General features: G+C 32.9%; 1 protein-coding gene across 2 annotated transcripts in view; it reads right to left on the bottom strand.

The window, feature by feature from the left end:
* Window positions 1-13,456, bottom strand: part of LOC126887081 (metacaspase-2-like) — a 106,813-nt gene extending 93,357 nt beyond the window's left edge. For both annotated transcript variants that reach the window (XM_050654416.1, XM_050654414.1), the window contains exon 1: window positions 13,354-13,456. The gene's annotated coding sequence lies outside the window, so the exon portion shown is untranslated. The remainder of the gene's footprint in view (window positions 1-13,353) is intronic.
* Window positions 13,457-20,552: the final 7,096 nt, after the last annotated feature.

Raw genomic sequence — 20,552 nt, 5'->3', positions numbered from 1 at the left:
CCATATAGGTTTGATGACTGTTTTATAAATCAGCAGTTTGTTCTCAATTGAGAGTCGAGATTTTCTACCTATAAAGCCAATTAATTTCTTTCACCCTCAACTCAATTTGTTTCTTCTTCTTTAAAATGTGTTGTTTCCAGTTTAATTTAGAATTAAGATGAAGCTCCAGGTATTTGACGATATTCTGTTGTGGTATGTTGACTTGATTAAGGCTAATATTTGGCCATTGGTCTTTCCTTAGTGTGAAAGTTATATGTGTTGACTTAGTTTCATTAGCTTTTATCTTCCATTTCTTTAACCACTGTCCAATTTGGTCTAGGTGTTCTTGAAGTTTTAATACTGCAGCTGTTGGATCCTCTTCAGTTGCAAATATTGCTGTGTCATCAGCGAAAGTTCCAATGGTGGTTTGTGGAGAGGTTGGTAAATCGGATGTGTACAGTACATAAAGAAGTGGATGCAATATACTACCTTGTGAGACTCCTGATTGAATTTTGTTACGGTTTGATAGTTCATCCTCCACTTTAGTTTCAAATTCTCTGTGATTTAGATATGATTTTAATAAGTCAAAGTATTTATTGGGTAGAGATTTTTTGATTTTATAAAGTAATCCTGGGTGCCATACCTTATCAAATGCTTGGCTGATGTCCAAAAAGGCTGCTGTGCAATACTGTTTATTGTCCAAAGCTCTATTAATTACATTTGATATGCGATGGCATTCTTGCACTGTATAATGAGCTTGCCGGAATCCAAATTGGTGTTTTGGGATCCAGTTTTGGAATTCTAAGTCCCTCATAATTCTTTTAAGTAACAGCTTTTCAAGAAGTTTTGACATTATTGGCAGTAGACTTATTGGGCGATATGATGAAACATGTAAATGAAAAATATAAGATATTTGGATGCTTCAATGTTTTCTTCGTAAAATCAATAGCAAAAGGAGACCAGGAAGAAGACCCAGCTCTTGGCTTAAAAACCTACTACAATGGTCGAATATGACCTTCATAGACCTATTCAGGGCAGCTGCAAATAAGATTAAATGGGCAAATGTAATGGCCAACGTCCTTAAAGATATGCCACCGTAAGAAGAAGAAACATTTTTTCTTCGAGAAATAGTCTCGGTCATACAACGTTTTTGTCTCTATCTAGTGCACAAAGAGCACTTAAAATGAGATGTGAGAAGAAAGAACTATTACAATTATTTGATTTTTTAAGTTAGCTTAACAATAGATGAATATACATTATTGCAATAGCGCAACAGTTTTTGTTTGAGCATTATAGTTTTACAATTATTTTCGAAACTTGTCTGTATTAATCTTTTCGGAAATCCAGCTCTGGTCTTTCCTACCTCATCGCCATAGTACGTACACACCAGAAGCGCGAAAATGCCTTAGGGCATAAACGTTGAATAATAGTTGTCTTTGCGAATAATTAGAACAGGCCCGGGGCATCAACGACCCGTCAACGGCTTGACAGCTAAGAGACTCCATCGAACTCAGGAGCGGCGGAAGGACAATGTAAATAATGAGATCGGCAGCTGCTGACTGTAGGCGTACAGCGAGTGTAGCGAGCAAATTAGTCAAAACGTGAATCTCGCTCTATAATTTGTATGATATATCAAATTTAAATATGCATCTGATAACACCAGTTCAGTTAAATATTTAATAAATACTGCAGATTTAATAAACATAAGAATATGTACATACGCGGAATATAGGTCTGGTTCCCGCGTACCAAAAAAAAGGATGTGTGTGTACTTTGTACGCACGTAAGAAGGTATAGTTCTATTATATGATTTCTTAAAAATAAATATACTTTAAACAGTTTGTTTTATTATTTTTTTAAATACCACACTAATTTTGTGCTTACCGCTTTAAAAAAAAAATAAAAAAAAGTATAGGATTGCTCCGGATTCGAACTCAAGACCTCTCGATCTCTGGCCGAATGCTATACCAAATACGCTACGAGGACTGTGACTGTATTGGTTCGGACGTACCTAATGACACTTCACGGTAACAAACAGACAAGATAATAAATATACAATAAAATGTTTTCATATTACTCATCTTACTCCTGAGGAAGACAAATCCAAAGACACAAAAATTATAATAAATATATTTACTAAAACACTAATATATTCTTTTCACACCTTTTCTTCATCATCATTTGACTCTACAACTCTATGTGAGTCTTGGCCGCGTTTACTATTTCCCTCCATTGTTGTCGGTCCTGAGCAGCTATTTCCCATTGTTGTACTCCCATTTTGCGTGGATCGCTGGCTACTGCGTCCTTCCATCTCTTTCTTGGGCGACCAACTGACCTTTTTCCATCGGGCCTTTCCCAGAATGTGGCGTTTAGAAGTCTTTCGTCACTTGATCTTAGTACGTGACCCGTCCATCGTATTCTGTTTGATTTAATGTAGCGTACTATGTTTTCATCTCCGTATATTGTCTGGAGTTCATCATTGTGTCTTCTTCTCCATTATCCTGTTGTATCTTCTCTGCAAGGCCCATAGACATTTCTTTCAAGTACCAGTAATTTTGTTGTTTCCCGCTGATTCAGAGTCCAGGTTTCGCTTCCATACGTTATTGTGGGACGAATTATTGTCTTCTATACTCTTATTTTTGCCGGTCTTGAGAGAATTTTTGATTTAAGTAGGGTCCTTAACGACTAATATGCCCTGTTTCCTGCAATAATCCTGGCTGCCACGTCCTTTTCATAGTTATTTTCAGATGTTATGATCGCTCCCAAGTACTTAAATTCTTTGACGACTTCAAAATTGTATTCATTAATTGTTACGTTTTGTCTAACCCTTGGTCTTGGGTTCTTCGTAACCACCATGTACTTGGTCTTGTCCTCGTTGACCTTAAAACCAACTTCCTTGGCTCCATTCTCGAATAGGGTGAAAACTTCTTTTGCATCTCTGGTGGATTGTGCAATTGTGTCCACGTCATCCGCAAAGGCTAATAGTATTTTTGATCCTTGGGCGGCAAATCCGTTTGTCAGTTGTGGCTGAGCTTTCCTTACTGCATGTTCCAGTGCGAAGTTAAACAGCAGGGGGGCGAGAGGATCTCCTTGTCTACGTCCGGTGTCAATGAGGAATTCCTCATTTTCTTGCACTGATATATTTATACATAACTTGAAAGATAGCAACTAAACACCATACTGTCTGTGTGCACATGCGCGCAGTATTATGAAATTTTACCCTCAATCGCGCCTAAAGAAGTATAACTTCAAAAAGTTGATTAATAGCAAGCTGAAAATTTATTAATAGCTTAACGGTGTTTAGTCGGACAAACTTTGATGTGTGGGAACAGTGGAACAGGGGAAGTTTTAATTGTGGAACAGTTTAAAAATTTGAAACGTCATATTACGAAAACGTCCCATGTATTTTCTCGGACAGAACATCCAATTGATAGTCCAGAGAAATAAGGTTTTTCTCGTGACACATCCCCCTCCAGGCCGAAACCAAATTTTTTGAGTAGTATGGACATCTATATTATTAACCTATATGTTTCCTGCAGCCGATTTTGATGATATACATAGTTATAAACAAATGAAGATCGAAAAACGGTAAATTATCGCTTTTTTCGTCTATTACCAAAAAGTTAAGCACTTTAAACAAATTTGAGAGTAAGAAACTCATAAATCGTATAAAAAACTTCAATATGGCATTCGCTGAATATGTCCAACCTTATTGGTTGCTTAGAAAATTGCAAAATAAATCATAAATATTGAGTTTTTATAAATATTCGTAACTTAGGTAAAAATTAACTTAGAATCTTCTTATTATGCGGAATGCCGAGACTTCTTGTACTTAAATTATATTTTAAATTTCAAAGCAATTGGTCAAATAGTTTAAAAGTTATTTAATTTATTTTTCCCAAATTCATTTTTTTTGCAACACTATAAGTCAGAAAATTATGAGGTTACAATAATACTTCGGACATTTTATGAAAGAAGAACATTTATACTATTACCTTCATTAAAAATAAATGACAAAAAATAATTTTAAACAGTGTAAAATTATTTTGCAAAAACATGTCCATTTTTTGCTTACTTATAAACAATTAGAATAACTTTTTAACCGTTACCCGTAGAAAAATTATTTTTTCATATTTAGAAAGACTGAATTTTTATACACATTTAGAAAGAAAAACAACTGTTCTAGGACATTTAGGGACAAAGTTAGCCCCCCCATTTTTTTAATTCACATGTTTTTGCAAAATTATTTTGCAATATTTATAATTATTTTTTGTCATTTTTTTTTAAATTAAATTAATACTGTAAATTTTCTTCTTTCATAAACTATCCAAAATATTACTGTAACTTCATCATTTTCTGACTTACAGTGTTGCAAAAAAAATAATTTTGGAAAAACAAATTAAATAACTTTTAAACTATTTGACCAATTGCTTTGGAATTTAGGGTGTAATTTAAGCACCATAAGTCTCAGCATTCCATGTAATAAGAAGGTTCTAAGTTAATTTTTACATAAGTTATGAATATTTATAAAAACTCAAAATTTATGATTTATTTGGCAATTTTCTAAGTAACCAATAAGGATAGACATATTCAGCGAACGCCATATTGAAGTTTTTTATACGATTTATGAGTTTCTTACTCTCAAATTTGTTTAAAATGCTTAACTTTTTGGTAATAGACGAAAAAAAGCGAAAATTTACCGTTTTTGATCTTCATTTGTTTATAACTATGTATATCATCAAAATCGGCTGCAGGAAACATATAGGTTATTATTATAGATGACCATATTACTCGAAAAATTTGGTTTCAGCCTGGAGGGGGATGTGTCACCAACACGATATTTTTTTTCCTTATTTCTCTGAACTATGATTATTATTAACCAACATGATTCCTGTCATTTGACATGTTCTTCGTGTTCCACTCATTAAAATGCTCAGTTGGTGATAAACACCAGTCTGATTTTTGCATGAGAGTTTAATGAAATGGTAACACATCAATTGGAAGTTCTGTCCGACAAAATACATGGAACGTTTTCGTACTCTGACGTTCCAAATTTTTAAACTGTTCCACAATTAAAACTTCCCGTGTTCCAGTATTTCCATACATCAAAGTTTGTCCGACTAGACACCGTTAAGCGATTAACAAATTTTTAGCTTGCTATTAATCAACTTTTTTTTGTTACGCGGGATCCAGGTCTAATAGTAGACATACGCGGCAGAAACACGACACAGAGAGGACAAAAAGATTGCTCGAAACAGCGTAGATGAAAACCCTTCGAAAAATCGATGGTAAGACTCTATAGGACAGAGCTAGAAGTACAGATATACGACGGAGATGCAAGGTGGATAACAATAATAACTGGGTAAGAAACAGAAGAATAGAATGGAATGATTACATAAGCCGAATGACAACAAATAGAGTAATGAGGACAGCGAGAGACGGTTCCCCAATAGGAAGACGATCAGTGGGAAGACCACGAAAATGATGGAACGACAGCTTACTAGAGGCACATTGAAAAGACAGACAGAGTCATGTCTATATAAAAAGAAGAAGAGGAAGAAGAAGAAGAAGCTTCGCAATAACAGAAGGAGAGTTCTTGGAAATGTTGATCCATTAACAACTCCACTGACACTAGGGTATAGACAGAAGGCCAACTGCTTCTGCTTAAATATTTAATTAGTAGCAGCTCACAAACCGGGTTTTAAAGCGTTTCATTTCAGGCCAAACCGTCATGTCGCAATGATCAAGTATTGATTAGTCTCTTTCCCGTTCCTTATCGGACCGAGTATTGATCAACCCGTCAACAATTAGAAAGCTAAGAGACTCAATCGAATTCAAAAGCGGCGGAAGGACAATGTAAATAATGAGATCGGCAACTGCTCCTGTTAGGAGTGTAGCGAGCATATTAGCCAAAACGTAAATCTCGCTCTATTAATTGTATTATATATCAAATTTAAATATATATCTAATATCAGTATTTATTAAGGATTAATTAATATTAAAGAGAAGCGGTGAATTCATTGGTGATTTTGGTCTAAAGAAGAGAAATGAAAGGCCAGAAAGATCAAAACAGTTTTAAAGGATGAAGCATTTGTAATACTAAATACGATCTTCACCACCAACAAGACGCTTGTATACCTGGGTCTTCCCGCAAGATCTACCAGGAAACGTAATACGGAATCAAATTGACTACATAATAGTAAACAAGAGATTCCATAATGGATGCCTATCAGTTAAAAGTTACCCCGGTGCTGACGTATCGTCCTCTTCTTCTTCTTCTTCTTGTGTCACTCCTATCGGAGACTGAAAATCATCAAGGCAGTTGTTTACAGCTGACCTAAAGAGTTCATTAATGTGCAGCCAAACCACTTACTTAAATTCCTCAACCATGACATTCTTCTACGGCCTGGATTCCGTTTTCCTTCTATTTTTCCTTGCATTATATTTTGAAGTAATGTGTATTATTTATGTCATCTCATCAGGTGACCCAAATATTCGAGTATCGTCCAACCATGTTCAAATTAATTTTTAGATTTAAGAAGTCTACAAAAATTAATAGTAACAAAAAATGCGATATGAGAAGACTAAAAGATAAGAAAACAAAAGAGATAGTCGCACGGATTCTTTCAGAAAAACATCTAATAGAAAAGCAAGAGGAAAGGAAAAGTTGGATAAATGACAATATACATACTACAACTTATGGAAGAAAGAAGAAAATCAAATACAGTCGAACCCGCTTATTGGAATAGCCTTCGTGCCAAGAAAAAGTATTCCAATAACCGGGATATTCTAATAACCGATCATTGTTGGCTAGTAGAAACGTTTAGAGGCCTCAAATCTCTATTCCTTAAACCGGGATATTCCTATAACCTGTATTCTAATAAGCCGATTCGACTGTAACAACAAAGACAAAACCACACTGGCCGACACATCGAATGAAACTAATTATTATCGTATATTTAAGATTCCGTAGAAAAAAACTCTCTATAGAAAGCTTTAAATTAAATATTAGTCAAGCTAAAAGCTCCAAAATAAAGGTAAAATACTTTACACACCAAAATTTATAGTTCCTGTTTTTAATGTTTAATATCCCCAACTTAACACTATCAAAAAAGTACTGATACATTGTTCTTGTTCAAAATGCCAGTCCTGATTTTGCAGCATTGATATTTACATGACCTATCTGCTGCTGTATTATTCGATACTGTTGTTCTCTATCTATGCCCGCTAGGGACATTTAAAGCAAACACAGAACCGCACTAACATCGTGATATTACATCTAAATAATAGAGAAAAACTACACAAAAAACTAAGTTAAATGTTACGTTTATATGAGATTAGCCACAGTTGATTGTGATAATAATTATATTTTATAATAAATATACAGGGAGAATCTAAATTAAGGAATAAATTCATTTCCTCAAAATGGACGACTTTGCAGAAAAATCCTGAAACATGTAGATTTTTATTTTTAAATTACAATTATTGTTTGGTATATATTTCATACTACTAACGTCATCCATCTGAGCGTGATGACGTAATCAATAATTTTTTTAAATGGGAATAGGGGTCGTGTGGCACTTCATTTGAAAGGGTGTTCAATACTATATTCAGTAATATAAACAATAATATCATTATTTATACAGGGTGACCAAAAAAATAGTTTTTGAATTAAATTAATTGACGCCAAAAGAAGAATGTATGTAATTTATTTAACTCAAAATACATTGAACGGCTGTCAGTAAATAGAAAAAAATGTTTATTTCACAAATAAACATTTCTTTTCGCTTAAATTAAATCACAAACAGCCTCCCAGCTACCTCTTGGCAGTTTGAACATTTTTTTTCTATTTTCTGACGGCGATAGAATGCATCTTGAGTTAAATAAATTGCATACATTCTTCTTTTTTCGTCAATTAATTTAATTCAAAAATTATTATTTTGGTCAGCCTGTATAAATAATGATATTAATAAGTCTAAGTTTTCACTCTAATGGCATATAAAGCAACATAATGCTACTCTACATCCCACCAGAATGAAAACAATGGGAACCTTCTCTGGTTACACCTCCGAGGCTTCTAAAATTTGCAAGCCATACGGATGCCGAGACTAAGGAAGATGAGGGAATCTTACAATATATAATTCACGTCCCATCTGCTCAGCGCGGTAAAGTTCCAACGAGAATAGTTCCCTTTGTACTCCAAACAGAGTAAAGTAAATAAAAGATGAATAACCATTTTCAATGTCGTTGCAACACGAAACTACAGCCGCGCGATATTCTAGTCCAATCAGAGAGTGCCGCAAGTACCTCTACCGGTTTCGAAACTTATTAGTCTCTCATCAGGAGGCACATATGCTGCTCTCCCCGATCCAACCAAAACAAACCCCGGCGTGCAGTCACGGATCGCAACGAACGAAATGGCATAGATGCCCTAGCGGCAACTGCTATCAAAAGTCTAAGTTTTCACTCTAATGGCATATAAAGCAACATAATGCTACTCTACATCCCACCAGAATGAAAACAATGGGAACCTTCTCTGGTTACACCTCCGAGGCTTCTACAATTTGCAAGTCATACGGATGGCGGATTTCCGTAAGGCTTGCAAATTGTAGAAGCCTCGGAGGTGTAACCAGAGAAGGTTCCCATTTTTTTTCATTCTGGTGGGATGTAGAGTAGCATTATGTTGCTTTATATGCCATTAGAGTGAAAACTTAGACTTTTGATAGCAGTTGCCGCTAGGACATCTATGCCATTTCGTTCGTTACGATCCGTGACTGCACGCCGGGGTTTGTTTTGGTTGGATCAGGGAGAGCAGCATATGTGTCTCCTGATGAGAGACTAATAAGTTTCGAAACCGGTAAAGGTGCTTGCGGCACTCTCTGATTGGACTAGAATATCGCGCGGCTGTAGTTTCGTGTTGCAACGACATTGAAAATGGTTATTCACTTTTGATTTTCTTTACTCTGTTTGGAGTACAAAGGGAACTATTCTCGTTGGAACTTTACCGCGCTGAGCAGATGGGACGTGAATTATATATTGTAAAATTCCCTCATCTTCCTTAGTCTCGGCATCCGTATGGCTTGCAAATTGTAGAAGCCTCGGAGGTGTAACCAGAGAAGGTTCCCATTGTTTTTATTCTGGTGGGATGTAGAGTAGCATTATGTTGCATTATATGCCATTAGAGTGAAAACTTAGACTTTTGATAGCAGTTGCCGCTAGGGCATCTATGCCATTTTGTTCGTTGCGATCCGTGACTGCACGCCGGGGTTTGTTTTGGTTGGATCAGGGAGAGCAGCATATGTGCCTCCTGATGAGAGACTAATAAGTTTCGAAACCGGTAGAGGTGCTTGCGGCACCCTCTGATTGGACTAGAATATCGCGCGGCTGTAGTTTCGTGTTGCAACGACATTGAAAATGGTTATTCATTAATGATATTAATGTTTATATTACTATATAGAGAATTAACACCCTTTCAAATGAGGTGCCACACGACCCCTATTCCCATTTAAAAAATCATCGATTACGTCACCACGCTCAGATGGATGACGTCACTATGAAATATATGTCAAAAAATTGTAATTTGAAAATAAAAATCGACCTGTGTCGGCATTTTTCTCTAAAGTTGTCTATTTTAGAGAAAATGAATTTATTCCATAATTTAGATCCTCTCTGTATATTTTTTTTGAAAACGGTTGACTTTACAAAAAAATATTATAAGAATTTTTTATTTGTAATGGTGCAAACAGCTCATATCTTTAAAAAGAGAAAAAGAAGAAGCATTTCTCATATTGTAATTAGTTTTTGTAATCTATCGATAGATTCAACAGATCATTCATAATTTACTATTATCAGCATTCAACTAAACAATAGGGAACTTGCAAAAAATTTTAAATTCGAAAAGAATTGTATAAATCACAACAGAACATAATTTAGAACCTGTATCACAGATAAATAAGTTTTGTTTATCTTTCGTTTGGCCCCTAAAGACGACTAAAAATCCAACTTATACCAGCCACCCCAAAACGCGTCGTGACGTCACGGGGTTGTATGTTTACATTCTAAACCAATAGGGAACTTGCATAAAATTTTAAATTCGAAAAAATGGTATAAATCACAACAGAACATAATTTAGAATCTGTATCAAAAATAAAAAAGTTTTGTTTGTCTTTGGTTTGGCCCCTAAAGACGACTAAAAATTCAACTTATACCAGCCACCTCAAAACGCGTCGTGACGTCACAGGGTTGTATGTTTACATTCTACACCAATTGTATATATAATTTTAAATTAGACGTTATAAACGTCAGTACAAAATACAGTTATGCGACGTTACAAATAATGTTTTTGATCGTTTGAACTATTCATAGAAAATTTGTACTTTTACAAAATGTTTTTATTTTCAATAGTAAACCTTCTTTCCTTTCCTTCAAAAACCGTATCAAACTGCAATCTCAACAAACTGGTATATTTTATTACAGTGACATACGGTAAATGTCATTAGAATATAAATATTTTTCCTTTATTCCGCGACGACGAGCTGGCCAAATACCCAAGTAGGTGGAGGCCAATAAACTAAAGAAGAAGAAGAATGTACGTAGATATAACCATAAACAGAACCACATAGTTAAACTCTGTGACGTCACGGGTCGTTTGAACTATTTTAAGATAAAGAAGACTGTAAATTTGTACTTCTAAGTTATTATTAGTTTTTGAAGCGTGAAATTTTGTAAATCTCATTTTTATACAAAACTGAACATTATTACGTAATAAAAAAAATATGCAAGTTCCCTATTGTGTCTCAAAAGAATATTCCTGGTCGCACGTCCCGAAGTCGTAGTCGTACAGTCCTGTCGTCCCGCCATTATCTATCCTATCCCATAACTGGAAGAGAGTTATCCGCTCCGCGCGGCGCGGGTGTGTATTTGTTTCCATTAAAAGTCTCGCATTCTCCATTACAACTCTTTCTAGCGGACAATTGTCTTTCTAATTTCCTTTCTTTCATTGTTCCTACTGTGCATTCTTTAATCTACCGGAAGGGTTGCAAAAAGGATTCAAAAGAAGCGTGGTGGAAACCATATTCTTTTTACTTTTGTTTTGGCGATAATGTGAAATATTTCCTTTTGAGACAAAAATAAGTATTTAGAGATAGTGAAACGTCGCCTTCGATATATATTATAGGTCTGTGAGGCGAAATTTCCATTTCTCTTGTTGATTTCAATGTAATGGTACGATATTTGATGGAAAATATATTGCTCTACAAAATTAGAGGTACTCGTATTCTTGGTTCAAAAGCTTTATTTCGAACTATGCTAATCAAATAATTACAAGCAACTCAACTCAATATCTAAGTTAACCTAATTACAACGTGTGTAAAAATATCTCACTTATTCAGTAAGTTCTTCTTCTTCATGTGCTATCTACAGTATTGAAGCTTAACGGTAAATGTTGCAAACCTTTCTCTGTCTTTTTATGTGCCGGCAAATACAGTTGAGCCCCCGAGGCTTTACTCGTGCGTCATCATTTACAGCATACGAAATAAGTCGTAAATTTACTAAACGCAACAATAAGTGACAGAAAGTGGATATTGCTCCGATCACGGGTTATAGTATAAAATTTGACGTTATCAAATAAATAGAATGTCAAATTTAAGTTTTGCTTTAAAATTTTGGTTCATAATTACAGCTACGTTTGACGTAGCTTAATAAATTCTTTTATTATCATTGATTAATAAATAAATACACAATTTATAAAAAAATCGATAACATATTTTCTTTTTGTTAGTTTATTCACTTTGGCGGAACATTAAACACAAGCATTCCTTAACTTTGTCAACAATGAGGTTATTTGTACGTCGTCAAAATTTATCGTAAAATAACATAAACTTATCAAAAAATTTCTAACTCCAATATAAAATTAGTGAAAACAACTGTTTGTATACTACAAAAAACTTCAAAATGCAAAAATTCGACAAAATAACAGCAACAATTCAACAAACTGACAGCCACAAAAGTAAACAAACCAAAACGTCAGAAACTTAAAATATGTGAAAACATCCCCAATCGTCTTTCTTTGTACCTATCTCTTTTCAATGCACTGAGTCTAGATCGTTCATAAGAGTAACATTTGTTTTTACTTAATAACAGGCGGCAGCTGGTTTGTCGTTAGTTTCATGCGTGGAACAGAATGATGCTAGATAAAAAGTATGTGTTTTATCTCGCCAGGTATTAATGACGCACGAGTAAAGACTCGCGGACTCAACTGTACTTTACAGTATATTACTGTATAATTTATGACACACCTCATCATTATTGACATCAGATATTTTATCCATCGTCGAATCTAAGACTCCTTTAAGACTGTCCTTTCGTTTCTGTTCTTCTATATTTTTTGTATCCATTCCATTCTTGTATCCATTTCCTTTCGATGTTGTCAGTTAATCTAGTTTGAAGTCTGCCTTTAGTTTTTCTAATAATTTGGGTAACTCCCGATATTTCTAATATTTTTTTTTTCAATGAAAGAAGTCTGCATTAGTATATCTAGTATCTGAGTTGTCGGTAGTGTGAGGTAGGAACTATTGTGTTACAGGTTTCCGATTATGAATCTGTCAAAATATTCCCGAGCTGAAGAAATGGAATATAATATGTGATTTTAATAATCCACTTTACATTTGTTTTATAATCAGAATAAAATTAGACTCCCTAAAATAAAGATGACTAAAGAAGATTGTTATGCTCCCCAAATTATATAGTATAACAACATTGAAATAAACCTGCCCCCAAATATATTATATTATCTATACAATTCAGCAACATTACTTATTAACCAAAATAGCGTTCCTTTATTCCCATGGCGTATTTATCTTCTGAGTTGTTATTTATGTCTGATATATTTCTGATAGTTTTTTATTTAACTTAATGGCATTGTTCTCTTCTTCGTGTAGCCGACTTGTAGCCGTTTAGTCTGGTATTGAGCTTTGCCTTTTTATCCCTTAAGTTTACCTTAATGTTAAATGAATCACCCTATACATTAAATCATGAATTTCCGAAAAATTTACTTAAATTCGATTTTATTTTAAATTTAAACACTTTGTATGCAGCTGTTTTTTTTATAATTTCATACTCGATATAAATATGTTTAATAATTGGAAAAAAATTTTAGTTTAAACGAAAATAAAGAATTTAACGATAAAGTTTTATAACAGAATGCATTAAAAAAGGTAACACATACAATCATTTAGACTTATTCTGGTGACACCAATAAAAATAATATCAAAACCAAGCGCCAAAAAAATAACCAAAAAGCAATTATTTCTTCACAAGCCTAAATAATTGTTATCATTTAGCAAAAGTATTAAATAAAACGAGGACAAAACTTACCCACTTAAAAGATACTGAAAATAAATATGCAACAGTTTTAATTTTTCACTTAATGTTTTGATTCACTTACACACATTCTGTTAAACTGACACTTCGATACAGATTTGCGAAATGTAAGTGAATTTGAAATATTGTCAAGTTGACATAATTGAAATGGCCATAATAATTGAAATATATTTTGTGAAAACAGCATTTACAAAAGAAGAAGAAGAAGAAGAAGAAGAAGAAGAAGAAGCAGAGAAAAGCATTTCGCAATCACAGAATAGCACATCTTGCAATAAAAGCAATAATCTAGCAATAAAAAATCTTTACCTTTTTCAAAAACGGGAGATACTTTTAACAGAGCATAATTATTTATTTTCTATATTTTTATCTATAAATGAATATTCACTTGTAAACTTATGTAATTTTTTCCTTTTTTTTTTGGTAAGGTTACAATATCAACGTAAACTGTATTATGTATCAATTATCAATCTAAACACATTCACTTGTAAATATTCATTTTAATTTAATAATAATTTTAACAATAAACTATTAATGTCATTCAATAAATAATTAATTTAATAAAACCCAGATCGATTACTTTTATTTAAACTGTTTGAATCAGAAAAATAAGTGTAGTCGGTTCGCTAAACTCAGACACTATTGGCTAGTGATTTTAGTAAGTAATTTTGCCAATTTGGTAAAATTGGCAAAAAAAAAAATTACTAAATAGTTAGTAATTTTGCCAATTTTGGCAAAATTGGCCAAAAACAAAAATATACGTATTAAAATCACTAGCCAGTTGTGTCTGAGTTTAGCGAACCGACTATAGTGATATAATTTTATTAGTGTTAAATTCAAAAACATACAAAAAACAAGAAATTAAATAATTGAATTATTCTTTTATTTAATATGCTGTATATCTTAATGTAATTTTCTGCTGATATTTCTGCTTCTTCGTTATTATCTTTCAATAATTGTTTATCACCTAATTCAAATCTACTTTTTTGGAGCTACAAACATTAAACAAAAAGTTTTTTAAATCGCAAAGAAAAATTAACAGTAACAACCACCTGTAAATAAACTCAAATTGTGGTTAATTCCTAATAAAGATAATATAATATAAAATAAAATATAATAAATAATAAAATAAACGTTTTATATATCCTTGCCATCCAAGTCTACTACTTATTAAATCAACATAATGAAATAAATGAAATTAACATATAAAATGCCAAATTTGTATGGATTCTTTTATACAGGGTGTCCCGAAAAGAATGGTCATAAATTATACCACACATTCTGGGGTCAAAAATAGTTCGATTGAACCTAACTTACCTTAGTACAAATGTGCTCACAAAAAAAGTTACAGCCCTTTGAAGTTACAAAATGAAAATCGATTTTTTTCAATATATCGAAAACTATTAGAGATTTTTTATTGAAAATGGACATGTATAATTCTTATGTCAGGAACATCTTAAAACAAAATTATAGTGAAATTTGTCCACCCCATAAAAAATTTATGGGGATTTTGTTTCCTTAAACCCCCCCAAACTTTTGTGTACGTTCCAATTAATTCATTATTGTGGTACCATTAGTTAAACACAACGTTTTTAAAACTTTTTTGCCTCTTAGTATTTTTTCGATAAGCCAGTTTTTATTGAGATGTGGCTTCTTTTTCAATATATTTACGTAAAAATTTTATGGGGGTTTTGTTCCTTTAAACCCCCCTAATGTTTGTGTACGTTTCAATTAAACTATTATTGTGGTACCATTAGTTAAACACAGTGTTTTTAAAACTTTTGTCTCTTAGTCTTTTGTTCATAAGTCACCTTTTATCGAGATGTAGCTTCTTTTTCAAAATATACCTAAAAATGTAAATTATAAATAAATTTTCAGATTATTAACAGGTCTCTATAACCGTACTTAACCATATACAAATATGTGGTGGATTCGACAAATATTCAAAATATCTCGATAAACACTGGCTTATCGAAAAAGTACTAAGAGGCAAAAAAGTTTTAAAAATAATGTGTTTAACTAATAGTGCCACAATAATAATTTAATTGGAACGTACACAAAAGTTTGGGGGGTTTAAGGGAACAAAACCTCCATAAAACTTGTATGGGGTGCACAAATTTTACTTAATTTTTTTTTAAGATATTGCTGTCGTAAAAATGCCACATGTCAATTTTCAATAAAAAATCTCTGAGAGTTTTCGATATATGCAAAAAAAATCGATTTTCATTTTGTAACTTCAAAGGGCTTTAACTTTTTTTGTGTGCACTATTGTATATAGGTAAGTGAGGTTCAATCAACCTATTTTTGACCCCAGAATCTGTGGTATAATTTATGACCAATCTTTTCGGGACACCCTGTATATCGGAATTGCCGGTAATGAAAAAGTAGATTCTTTGGCAAAACTAGCAGTATCGGGTCCGGAAGCTGTAGAAACCAGAGGCATTCAACATCTAGATGTAAAACCTATAATCAAGAACTTATGCCTGGTTGCACCAACATATATTAAGCTTAATATATACCTTAAGCTTAAATATAAATGTAAATCCTTATGCTGGGGTCACACTAGCGTCTAATGCCATTAACTATCGAATTATTTGACATATTTCTAATGCAAATAATACGATTATTAACGGTATTAGATGCTAGTGTGGCCCCAGCATTAAAGTATAAGTTGAGCTGAGCTAAACTGGAACTTAAGATCTGTTGGTGCAACCCGGCATTAGTAATCGCTTGGCAAACCAACATCCAAACTACGAGAAATAAAACATTGTATATTACCTTGGAAATCAATCCCAAATAAGCGTTTACATCAAACCATTCCATCTCCTCCGCGAATAGGCCACACCGCCATCACCGATAAACATCTGCTGGAGTGTGAATTAATACCACAGTGCTACGTATGTGATATAACTGGAAAGTCCCTTCTATTGCATGGAGAGACTTCAATATAAATTACGAAATACCTTACAAGCAATATTAAGTGACGGAACTGATATAAAAAAGAATGTGTGTGTACTTTGTACGCACGTAAGAAGTTATACTTCTATTATATGATTTAAACGAAATTAATATACTTTTTATTTATATTTTATTTAAATATTAAACTAATTTATACTTACTACTTCTCAAACATTTTTATTAAAACAATGCCAAAAATTAAAATAATAAAAGAATAAAACACACACAAACACATTAAAAATGCCACAAATGATATCTGAACATTAATTGTCGGAAATTTTTTTAACTAAATACGTATTTTCTGAAAATAAAATTATATAATAAATATACTTACAATCATAAAATGTATAAAAAAAAAAATAAAAAAATAAAAGTTTTTATTGGGATTCGAACCAGCTACCAGTGCGGTTGGTATATTGGGGTTCATTCGCTTTAAACGCTTCGCCACGGAGGCAATGTGTCATTATGTGCGAAGATCGACTAACTAAACGGATTAAGCTTTTGATATTTTTGAATTAAATTAAATTATTTTGATTTTGAATTGAAATGATTTAGAATTGAAAAAATACAACAAAACATAGAGTAAGAAAACAATATATTAGGCGAACATTGATAGAAATTTTGATGGTAATCAAATTATGTAAATAAAAGTATTACATACTATGTATTTTGGTAGGTTCAAATAGGTAGGTACCTATGATACATTTACAATTATTACGTATCTGTTGCTTTTAAAAACTATTTAAATGTCACTACAATTATAAACTTTTTTGTTTCTGTCCTCACAACAATAAAACTAATATATTATACATTTGTTTACCTTCATATTGAACAATTATTTATTATTGACAGATCATTTCAACACCCAATCAGAGCCCGTATAACGACTAATACCATACTGTCGGTGTGCGCATGCGCGCAGATCAATATAAATTCACCCTCAATCTCAATCGCGCCTAAAGGAGTATAACTTCAAAAATTTGTCATCATACTTATATTCCATAAATGTACTAAATAAATTATTGTAAAACTTTAAATTGTACTACGCCAATGACCCTTTGAGGCTGAGGGATAATTTTTATATAAATTCATCGAAATGAAAACTTTATATTGACTCAGTGGCGGCTCGTGGCTTTAGGGACAGGGTCGGCAAGGTTTTGTCTCCTCAGATAGGTATGCCATCTAATTAAAAGGCTTCAATTTCGTAGGAGATTTTTAGTTTTTGTTTTTTTATTTTTTTTCTGTTTTTTTTTTTTTGTTTTTTCCTATAAATTTAGAACCTAAACCTGTTTATAAATTAAGTCTATTTAGTCTATGTTGTTTCGAAGTAACAAAATGAGTTATAACGTCATTGTAAAATTTATTATTGCTTTGGGGAGATTTTAAAAGTTTTTTTCTATTAACATTTGAAATTTGAGACAAGTTTGACATTTTTGTTTCATGGTGTTTCGACAATACGTTTTGACTCTTTTGAGACAACAGAGATCCCGTTCATTTGAGGCAGAATTTTCCCACATTTGAGCACAATAATTTATTAATTTCGGGAACAGTTTGTTGTACCTAATGAATTGCAGTATATAAAATTATATATATTTTGTAACTTCTCCCACCTTCCGAAAATATTTGGATCAGCATATAAACCTGTTAATCCATTTTCTTATTTTATTTGATTAAATAATGATGGATAATTTTTAATGAACTTGTCTAATAGATATTTTGAAAATTCTTTAGCGTAACTTTTAAATTTTGAATCGTCAAAGAAGTCAATGACTTATAACAGTGAGTAAATGATAGTTTTGCCTGGTGCAATAGTTTTAACTTTTGCCTGGAGACCATACAATTCACCGGACATCAAGGCAGCGCCATCATAAATTTGCCTTACCAATTTATTTTTGATATCAAAAAATTTTAATATGTCCTTTAAAACACCAAAAATATATTCTGTCTTATGGCTTCTACTCACGTCTGAAAACTTAAAAACCTCTCATAAATATTAGACGTAACGCGTATCGAAGAACAATTAATACTTGTGAATGACATGTTACCTCTATTAGTAGTTTCGTCTAGTACCGAAAAGCATCAAAATGTAACTACTACTACTAATTGATTCTTTCATTCTGTGCTGTTTTAGGTACGCCGCTAAATGTCTTCGAGTCAGAAAGTAAATTAGAAAATTTGTTAAACAATTTTATTTGTTCTCTATAATTAACTGATGTAACGAATCCTCCGATTCATCCTGTCCCCTAAATGGTAATTCCTAACAACTTAAAAAAATTACAATATCAATCATTAAACGACGTAAAACTACCTACTTACCTATTTCATAATTTTATCCCGGACGCGATAGCAAGGTACGTGGCTGTACGTGCCTTGCTACCGTTTGCAGATCACCGCTCGGCAGATTGGTTTCTGCCGTACTTGCCATTCAAATAGTACGGAAATGTATAATTGGTTGCCTATTAAATAATATTCATTACAAGCAAATCTTCAATCTGGGGACGGCTTGCCGAGCCGGGCTTTATAATAAGAATTCACACAATCGCAATCGGGTGCATGGCTATAGGATCATTTTTGAAAAGTCTCTTACGCACAGCGCACAGGGATTACTTAACGTATGGGATCGATCGAATTCTTTTAAAAACAATGAATACAATTTAGTCTGTATTATCTCACAGATATTTTTTTTATTTCACAGAAACGAATATCATTAACTCTGATTAAATTAAATATTTAAAAAAATCTATAATGTGTTCATAAATGTGTGGGTCGGCACTGCCGACCCTGCCGACCCTGACAAGCCGCCAATGTATTAACTGTACTATAAACATTTGGTATTTGTATGCATGTATAGTTTCATCTATTCCTTCGAATATAACCTCTTTCGAGACAACCCTGTCTCCTACTCCAACTCCTCCAAACTTTTATCAGATAACATCCAATTCAACCACCTGTTTTCCTCCTTCTCCTCCAGCCCCCGCACACGTGACAAAAGACCTCATCATCGTAGCCCTTTCTGGAATATGTTGCTATATATACATCGAATGTTTCACTAGTTGTTGGTGTAAAGACCGGAAGTATCATCGGAGGTGTCGTGCCTGAGATAACGGAGGCTGTTGAAGCACGGTCGGATGTTGCCCTTGCGGTCCCTTTCGGAACGAAACGCGATGATAGATTTGAATGCGAACTGGAAAATGGAAAAATTTATTCAACTGATCGATTAAACAATTTATCAGAAATTATATATTGTTAGATCTTAGATATTAAAGCGAGGGCAGATAAAATATGTCAAAAATGGAAACGTTATACAGGGTGTCCCGAAAAGATTGGTCATAAATTATACTACACATTCTCGGGTCAAAAATAGTTCGATTGAACCTAACTTACCTCAGTACAAATGTGCTCATAAAAAAAGTTACAGCCCTTTGAAGTTACAAAATTAAAATCGATTTTTTTCAATATATCGAAAGAGATTTTTTATTGAAAATGGACATGTATCATTCTTATGACACGAACATCTAAAAACAAAATTGTAGTAAAATTTGTCCACCCCATAAAAATTTTATGGGGGTTCTGTTCCCTTAAACCCCCCCAAACTTTTGTGTACGTTCCAATTAATTCATTATTGTGGTTCCATTAGTTAAAAACAACCTTTTTAAAACTTTTTTGCCTCTTTGTATTTTTTCTATAAGCCAGTTTTTATCGAGATGCGGCTTCGTTTTTAATATATTTACATAAAAATTTTATGGGGGTTTTCTTCCTTTAAACCCCCCAAATGGTTGTGTACGTTCCAATTAAACTACTATTGTAGTACCGTTAGTTAAACACAGTACACAGTGTTTTTAAAACTTTTTTGCCCCTTATTCTTTTTTTGGTAAGTCCCCTTTTATCGAGATTTGGCTTCTTTTTCAAAATTTACCTAAAAATGTAAATTATAAATAAATTTTCAGATTATTAACAGGTCTCTTATAATCGTATTTAACCGTATACAAATATGTGGTGGATTCGACAAATATTCAAAATATCTCGATAAACACTGCATTATCGAAAAAGTACTAAGAGGCAAAAAAGTTTTAAAAACATTGAATTTAACTAATGGTGCCACAATAATAATTTAGTTGGAACGTACACAAAAGTTTGGGGGGTTTAAGGGAACAAAATCCCCATAAAATTTTGATGGGATGCACAAATTGCACTTTAATTTTTTTTTAAGATGTTGCTGCCATAAGAATGCCCCATGT

Source organism: Diabrotica virgifera, chromosome 6 (assembly GCF_917563875.1).
Source record: "Diabrotica virgifera virgifera chromosome 6, PGI_DIABVI_V3a".
In the NCBI taxonomy this organism is placed as follows: domain Eukaryota; kingdom Metazoa; phylum Arthropoda; class Insecta; order Coleoptera; family Chrysomelidae; genus Diabrotica; species Diabrotica virgifera.
This window is presented reverse-complemented; position numbering and strand designations above follow the sequence as displayed.